Source organism: Quercus lobata, chromosome 2 (assembly GCF_001633185.2).
Source record: "Quercus lobata isolate SW786 chromosome 2, ValleyOak3.0 Primary Assembly, whole genome shotgun sequence".
Classification (NCBI taxonomy): domain Eukaryota; kingdom Viridiplantae; phylum Streptophyta; class Magnoliopsida; order Fagales; family Fagaceae; genus Quercus; species Quercus lobata.
In genome coordinates, this window is record NC_044905.1 from 101,550,246 (window position 1) to 101,556,724 (window position 6,479).

The 6,479-nt window shown below is 33.9% G+C and overlaps 1 pseudogene; it reads right to left on the reverse strand.

Moving 5' to 3' along the window:
- Nucleotides 1–5,129: 5,129 nt before the first annotated feature.
- Nucleotides 5,130–5,753, reverse strand: LOC115974068 (annotated as a pseudogene).
- Between the last annotated feature and the right edge of the window lie 726 nt (nt 5,754–6,479).

Here is a 6,479-nt window from a genome sequence, read left to right on the forward strand (position 1 = left end):
AACCCTAAATACAAAAGAGGCACACTCTTTTCTCTCTGAAAAGCCACATAAAAACGTGCTTAGGGTTTCCTTTATATACTGGGAGAAGTAGATTAGAAACCCTAATCCTAAATGGGCTTGAACTGCTGTTTGGGCTTAATTAAAATTCTGCAGATATGATTTTCGATCGGTCGAGCCTGTCTTTCGATCAATCAAACCAGACAGATTATGAAATCTTCTTCCTACAGCTTGTATGTTCTTGAATCTTGACTTGAATTACCTTGAGCATTGTCTAATAAAACCTATAGACTCTAAGATCTATATCTAGACAAGTTTGTATTCACGATTTGCCAATTGTTCTAAACATTTAGAACCCAACACCATATCCTCTGCTACTCCCCTTTATTGTGACAACCAGAGTGCCATTCATATTACTCACAATGATGTCTTCCATGAACGGACTAAACACATCAAGATTGATTGTCATTTTATCCGTTATCATCTTGTCCATGGTGCTCTCTAGCTTTTCTCTGTCTCCTCCAAAGATCAACTTGTAGATATCTTCACCAAGTCACTTCCTAAGGGACGCACTTGTGATTTAGTTGACAACCTCAAGCTAGTCTCACGTCCACCTTAAGTTTGAGGGGGGCTGTTAACGTATATTATGTTATGGGTTTTAGGCCCAGCTAGGTTACTTATATAGTGCACTTGTACTTGTACTATACTTTACTTGTACCGCACACATATGCCTCCTATATAAAGGCACTAGTGTATATTCTTTGATTTGTGAAAAATACAATACTATTGCATTCAGTATTTCTAACAGTAGCCAGAGAGATACTTTGATCAGCTTTGCAGGCTAAAGAGAGAGAGAGAGCGAGAGAGAGAGAGAGAGTGGAAGACATATGTCTGGGTGGACCCTTACATTTTGGTCTCATGCTTTTGAAAAATTGTGGTGCCACACTCAAAACCACAATTCCCCCCTTGATTGGATTCTCTAATAAGAAATTTAGAATGAGCTGACTTTTATTTTTTTTGTTTTTATTTTATTTATTTAGTTCCATATTAAAAGACTCTAATAGCATTTGATTTCTTTTGAGTTTATGATTTCGTTTAGTATTAATTAATTGGTTAATCTTATCAATTGTTTTTAATAGGTTAATTAAGTTTGGATATATGGATCTTGTTGCAAGGGTTATGGAACATATTTTTCTTTTTTCTTTTTTGATGAATATGGAACATATTTTTCAGTTTCTCGGAATCCAAACGTTATACTAATAAAACTTAGAATGCACAAGTTTCTCATATACACAAATTCTTCAGAGCTATTTGTTACACAAATTTCATTTTTTTTTTTTTTTTTTTTTTTTTGAGAAGACACAAATTCCTCTTTATGTGGCATGATAACAGCTGAATAATACCAACACAAATTTGTCATCATAATGTAACAATAATAGCCCACAAAGCTCGTGAGTTACAACTTCTATGATATTTTGTATAACTTGATGTAAAGGGAGAATTTCCAACTTCTTTGTCATATGCATAACCAAATTACAATAATTTAGAACATGGGGGTCTTCTCCCCAGCAATTTCACCAATGTATAGTATTTCAAGCAAAGTAAATAATAAAGCACTTTAACATAATTACTCTTGAGGAGTGGTTTTAATTGTATGTTTACAATTGATTTTAGTACAACCACAAACACATTATTATCTAGATTCTGAACAAGTAAGTCCACAGGTGTGAAAGGGGAAAAATTAGGGAAGGAGAGAGAGAGGGTTTTATTTTTCTTTATCAGGGTAGAAATAAGAGAGAGTGAAAGAGAAATGAGAGAGAGAGAAAGTTTATTGTTCTTTATTACCTAGGTAGGAATGATAGAGAGTGAGACAGGAAGGAGAGAGTTTTGTTTTTCTATGTCTAGGTAGGAATAAGAGAAAGAAGAGGGATCGATGGTGGGATAGCGTGGAATGTGGGGTACTTTAAAAAGCAGAAAGTGGCAATGATGGATTAGAGTCATTGGACTTATGATAGATATGAGTTAGACTTATGGCAACGAAGAATATGACTTTCATTAAAAAAAAAAAGAGGTTGTCCTTAACTTGATTTTAAGAAAATTTCAGCAATAAATCAAAGTAAGCATTATAATTAATTTTTATAGTTGTCAAATCATGATAATTCAAGATCCTAGAATTTATATGATAGTTGTATATAATCTAATAACATAAAGAAAATATTTACAATCCACACTTAATATGAAATATGTTCTTAGATTGTCTTTTAGATGATAATTCAAGATCCTAGAGCCAAGCTACATAATCTTGTATTCCCTTTAAGATTGTCTTTTTTCTATTTTACATAAACCCACTATTGTTTGGTGTAAGAGATCCATGATGTTGTTCTGGATTCTCTTAGCAAATGGGCAACCAATGAAATTTTTGTAGTTTAAAATATAATCTGTCCAACAAACCTCCATTAATAATGTAATTTTATTTGAGCCCCAAATCTCTCTCTCAGATAATTAATTTGTGTAGGAATACGAATTTCATAAGAAAGGAAAAAAAAAAAAAATATATATATATATATATATATATATTACTTATGAGAGAGAGTGTGAGAGCAAACAGAGAGACTTTATTGTTCTTTACCTAGGTGGGAGAGAGAGAGAGAGAGAGAGAGAGAGAGAGAGAAGAGGGATAGTGGGGTAGCGTGGAATGTCCTTCAAAAAGCAGAAGGTAGCAATGATGGATTAGACTATTAAGAGATACGAGTTATGAGTTAGATTTATGGCAATGAGGAATACGACTTTCATTTAAAAAAAAAATTTAAAAAAAAAAAAAAACTAAAAATCCAGCTTATCTAGTTGTAACTGTACCTTTATACACCTTATTTTTCAAACAAAATAAGCCAATGAAAATAAGTCCAACCTAATAATAATTATAAGAAGAGTAACTATATGAGCTCAATCAACAAAAAATGATAGTATTAGAAGAAAGCATCAGATATATAACCTCAAACATTGGTGCTGACTGCAATCAACATGTATGGCAACCTTTCCTTTGTCGGGTTGCAATGAACTCAGCTTTCCAAGTTCTGCCAGCATTTACAGAAATTAGTAGACAACATTACAAGTCTTCACAAAACAGAGGAGGAGATGCTTAATGTAGATACGTGTGGAAGATCCAGCATCTTGAACCATTAAATACCTTCACACTGCAAATAACATCTGTTTCCCCCAACCTGACTTTTGCTAAACCATTTACGTGCCATTAAGTCCATGATACCGTAAAAAAAAAAGCAGAAAAAAGTTCACTTTTTCTGGAAGAAAGCAGGCCAAAAGCTGATGTAAAATAAAATTAATTTCCTTGTTTACATGAGTTAAACTACTAAGCAACTCAAATTAGACTTAGTACCCGTTTGGATAGCATGTTTATGCATCTGTGTCTGCATTTTTTTTTTGGAAGTGCGTTTCTTAGTTTTTGTGGCTGTGGTTGCTTTTCAGTGGGTCCTGTATACTGTTCACAGGACCCATAAATCTCATTTTTCAACAAAAATTTCATTAAAAATGGATTCTATAAAATTATTCATATATTTAAAAATTATTTTATTACAGTGTTTTCAATTTTTAACAAAATAAACAGTATTCAAACAGACCATTAATTCTAACTAATTGGATTTGGCTATCTGAATCCTTTTCCAGCATTCCGACTATATCTTTCATCAGAAGTCAGAACGAAGGTCTTGACTTGAGCAACGCCACACTGTATGAAGTGCTCTTCTCCCAGAGATAGTCCCACCATTCCTGCATACATAAAAACAAGGAGAGATAATGGTTGCAATGTTACACATTAATTAGAACTTGTAAGTACTGGGAGAAAATATTCATTAAAAAAAAAAAGTACTGGAAGAAAACTAGAGGAACAACAAAAATGCTGAAGGAAACCATTAGGTGTTAAGAAGACGTTGTCATTAACAATAGTTCCTGAAGTCAAAAAGAAATTCAAGTCTTTTATAACCCCATTATTGGCAGAAAAACAAAAGGCACACATTAAATAAGTCAATATTCAATAAACCCAATTTCTTTATTAAAAGGGCATGCACAATGTCTTACATAACTACTCCTTATTGGCTTGTGTCGTAAGGCGTGCAGAAGCAATTTCTGAAAATGAGAATTGCGATTTCAATTAGCTTGGCCAAGAAATGTCAAATGAGAGACAAGAGACAATTAAAAAGGCTGAGCATATTTCTTAGGCCATTATTGATATGGTCCAACCCGGCCAAGTAACAAAAATAATTCCATTAGCCGAAAGGAATGGAAACTAAATTATTCTACTTAAGTTTTTTTTTTTTTTTTTTTTTTTTTTTTTTTTAATAACAAAAAAAACTACTCTATTTTGATAATTCAATTTCCATAAATAAATACTAATTATCTCAATATAGCACACCATTATTATTTTAAGGAGAAAAAAAAATATAAAACCTTAGAGTTTAGGCTCAAAAGCTAAATGATCATGAGGAATTTGAGCAGGGCATAGCAGTCTCCATACACACAAAAAACAGAGAAAATTTGAGAATTTGTTATTCAAAGAAGTACTCATTTGTTTTCTTAATCAATAATTAAATATACTTACAATTCAATAATAGGTTTAATTATTCTTGAAATACAAATTTCTTCCGGTAAATCATTGACCCAATTCAACAATCCAGTAATCTTTTTTGAGATTATATTGATGTTTGATTATTCAAAGGAAGTACCCGATTTTTTTTAGCATTTTTTTTTAGCATTTTTTAGCATTTTTTTTAGCACAGTCATTGTTTTATGTATTTAATAAAATCTAGATAAGTTGGAGTGTATTTCATTGAACCTCTTTTGATATTGGGATCTTCTTTAGTTGAAGTTTTTCAACAGAATATATATATATCCAACTTTAATTTTGAATTTAAGAAAAAACAAATTTCTTATTTTATTCACTTTATCTAAGTTTTCCATAAAGCTTGGTCATCATTTACATGCCAAAAGGAAATAGAACAATTCCATAATAAAATAAGATGTACCTCACCAGAGGAAGTTATACAGTATACTACACATCCACTTCTAGGTTTACACCATTCCAGAATATTAGTACCAATCTCCAATGATGCAAAATCAACCCAGTGCTCTATGTGGACCAGAAAATTCAAGCTACAAAACAATAAGCATCATAACATACATGCATGTAGAAAGAGAGAGCACCATCAGCAGTACCCAACATCTCACAATACGTAGGTCATTATCAAAAGAAGATGACAAAAGAAGCCTTTAATAGCAAGCTCACTGAAGTTGGTCTTGGTTCCACTCATCCAGATTCCAGTATCACCTTACTTGGGGGCAGTAGATCAAGAGTATTCTTAGGTTTGGGCTTTGGAGCCTCCTCTTCCTCGCCAGGTTCTGGTTTGGGCATTGTTGGTTCCTCCTTTTGGGTTCATCCTTAGGCTTTGGTTTAGCAGATTCTTTTGGCTGAGATGCTTCTTTGTAACAGGAAGGACAAACTTATCTATTTCACCTCTCCCAGAACCTTCTTGAAATTTGGTTGATTCACCATGGTCCTCAGAAATAAAGCTCTTAGTCATCAGTTGGGTGAAGCCCATGTATAAGTTGCACGTTCTAACAATGTCAGCCAGGGTTACAGAATTCCCAACCAGTAAAGTGTTTGAAGCAAGATGAGTGTCTAGAGCATCCAGCACACTCTTCAATGAAGAAATTGCAGCTTCCTCGGCCTTCACACAAAAACACATTCACTTCTGAAAGTTCAAATAGTGTATAAAACACCCTTGAACGTTTTGACCCCCAATTACAAAATAACCAATTCAAGCTTTATGACAAACAACTAGTGTGCGGAAAATGAACACAAGCTGTAAACAGAATTGGTAAACAATCTAAGCCAATTAAAATCACATCCACAGCAGAAAATAAAAGGCAAAGATTAAGGGCAGAGAGATGCAAACACAAGGACAACACACGATGTGTTATCGAAGAGGAAACCAAAACCCTCGGCGTAAAACCTCTCCGCCGCCCTCCAAGCGGTCAATAATCCACTAGAAAATGTAGTTGGGATACATGAACAGCAATAGACCCTCAAAGCCTAATCTACCCGATGTACTTAAGCCCTCCAAGCTTCTTACTCCAACAAGATTGCATCGAACCTTTTTCTTTTCTAGCTTACCGGATTCCACTATAATCCATAGCATCCGCTATCCTTGGCATCTTCCAATGCTTCCCAAAACTCCAAAAACACTCAACACTCTAAATGGGTGTGGGTAGTGTTTGGATAGAAATCTCCTCTCAATAGGTATGACAATGAGAGAGGGAATCAGAAGAGACTACAAAGATTTCTCTCTAAGAATAAGTAGCTCTCTCTAATTGGGTGGGTGTTTTGAAGAAACCTCTCTTAGGGTTTTTCTTTCTGAATAGCCACACCTATTTTGTGGGAATGAGGGGTATTTATACTGGTGTGAAAATGG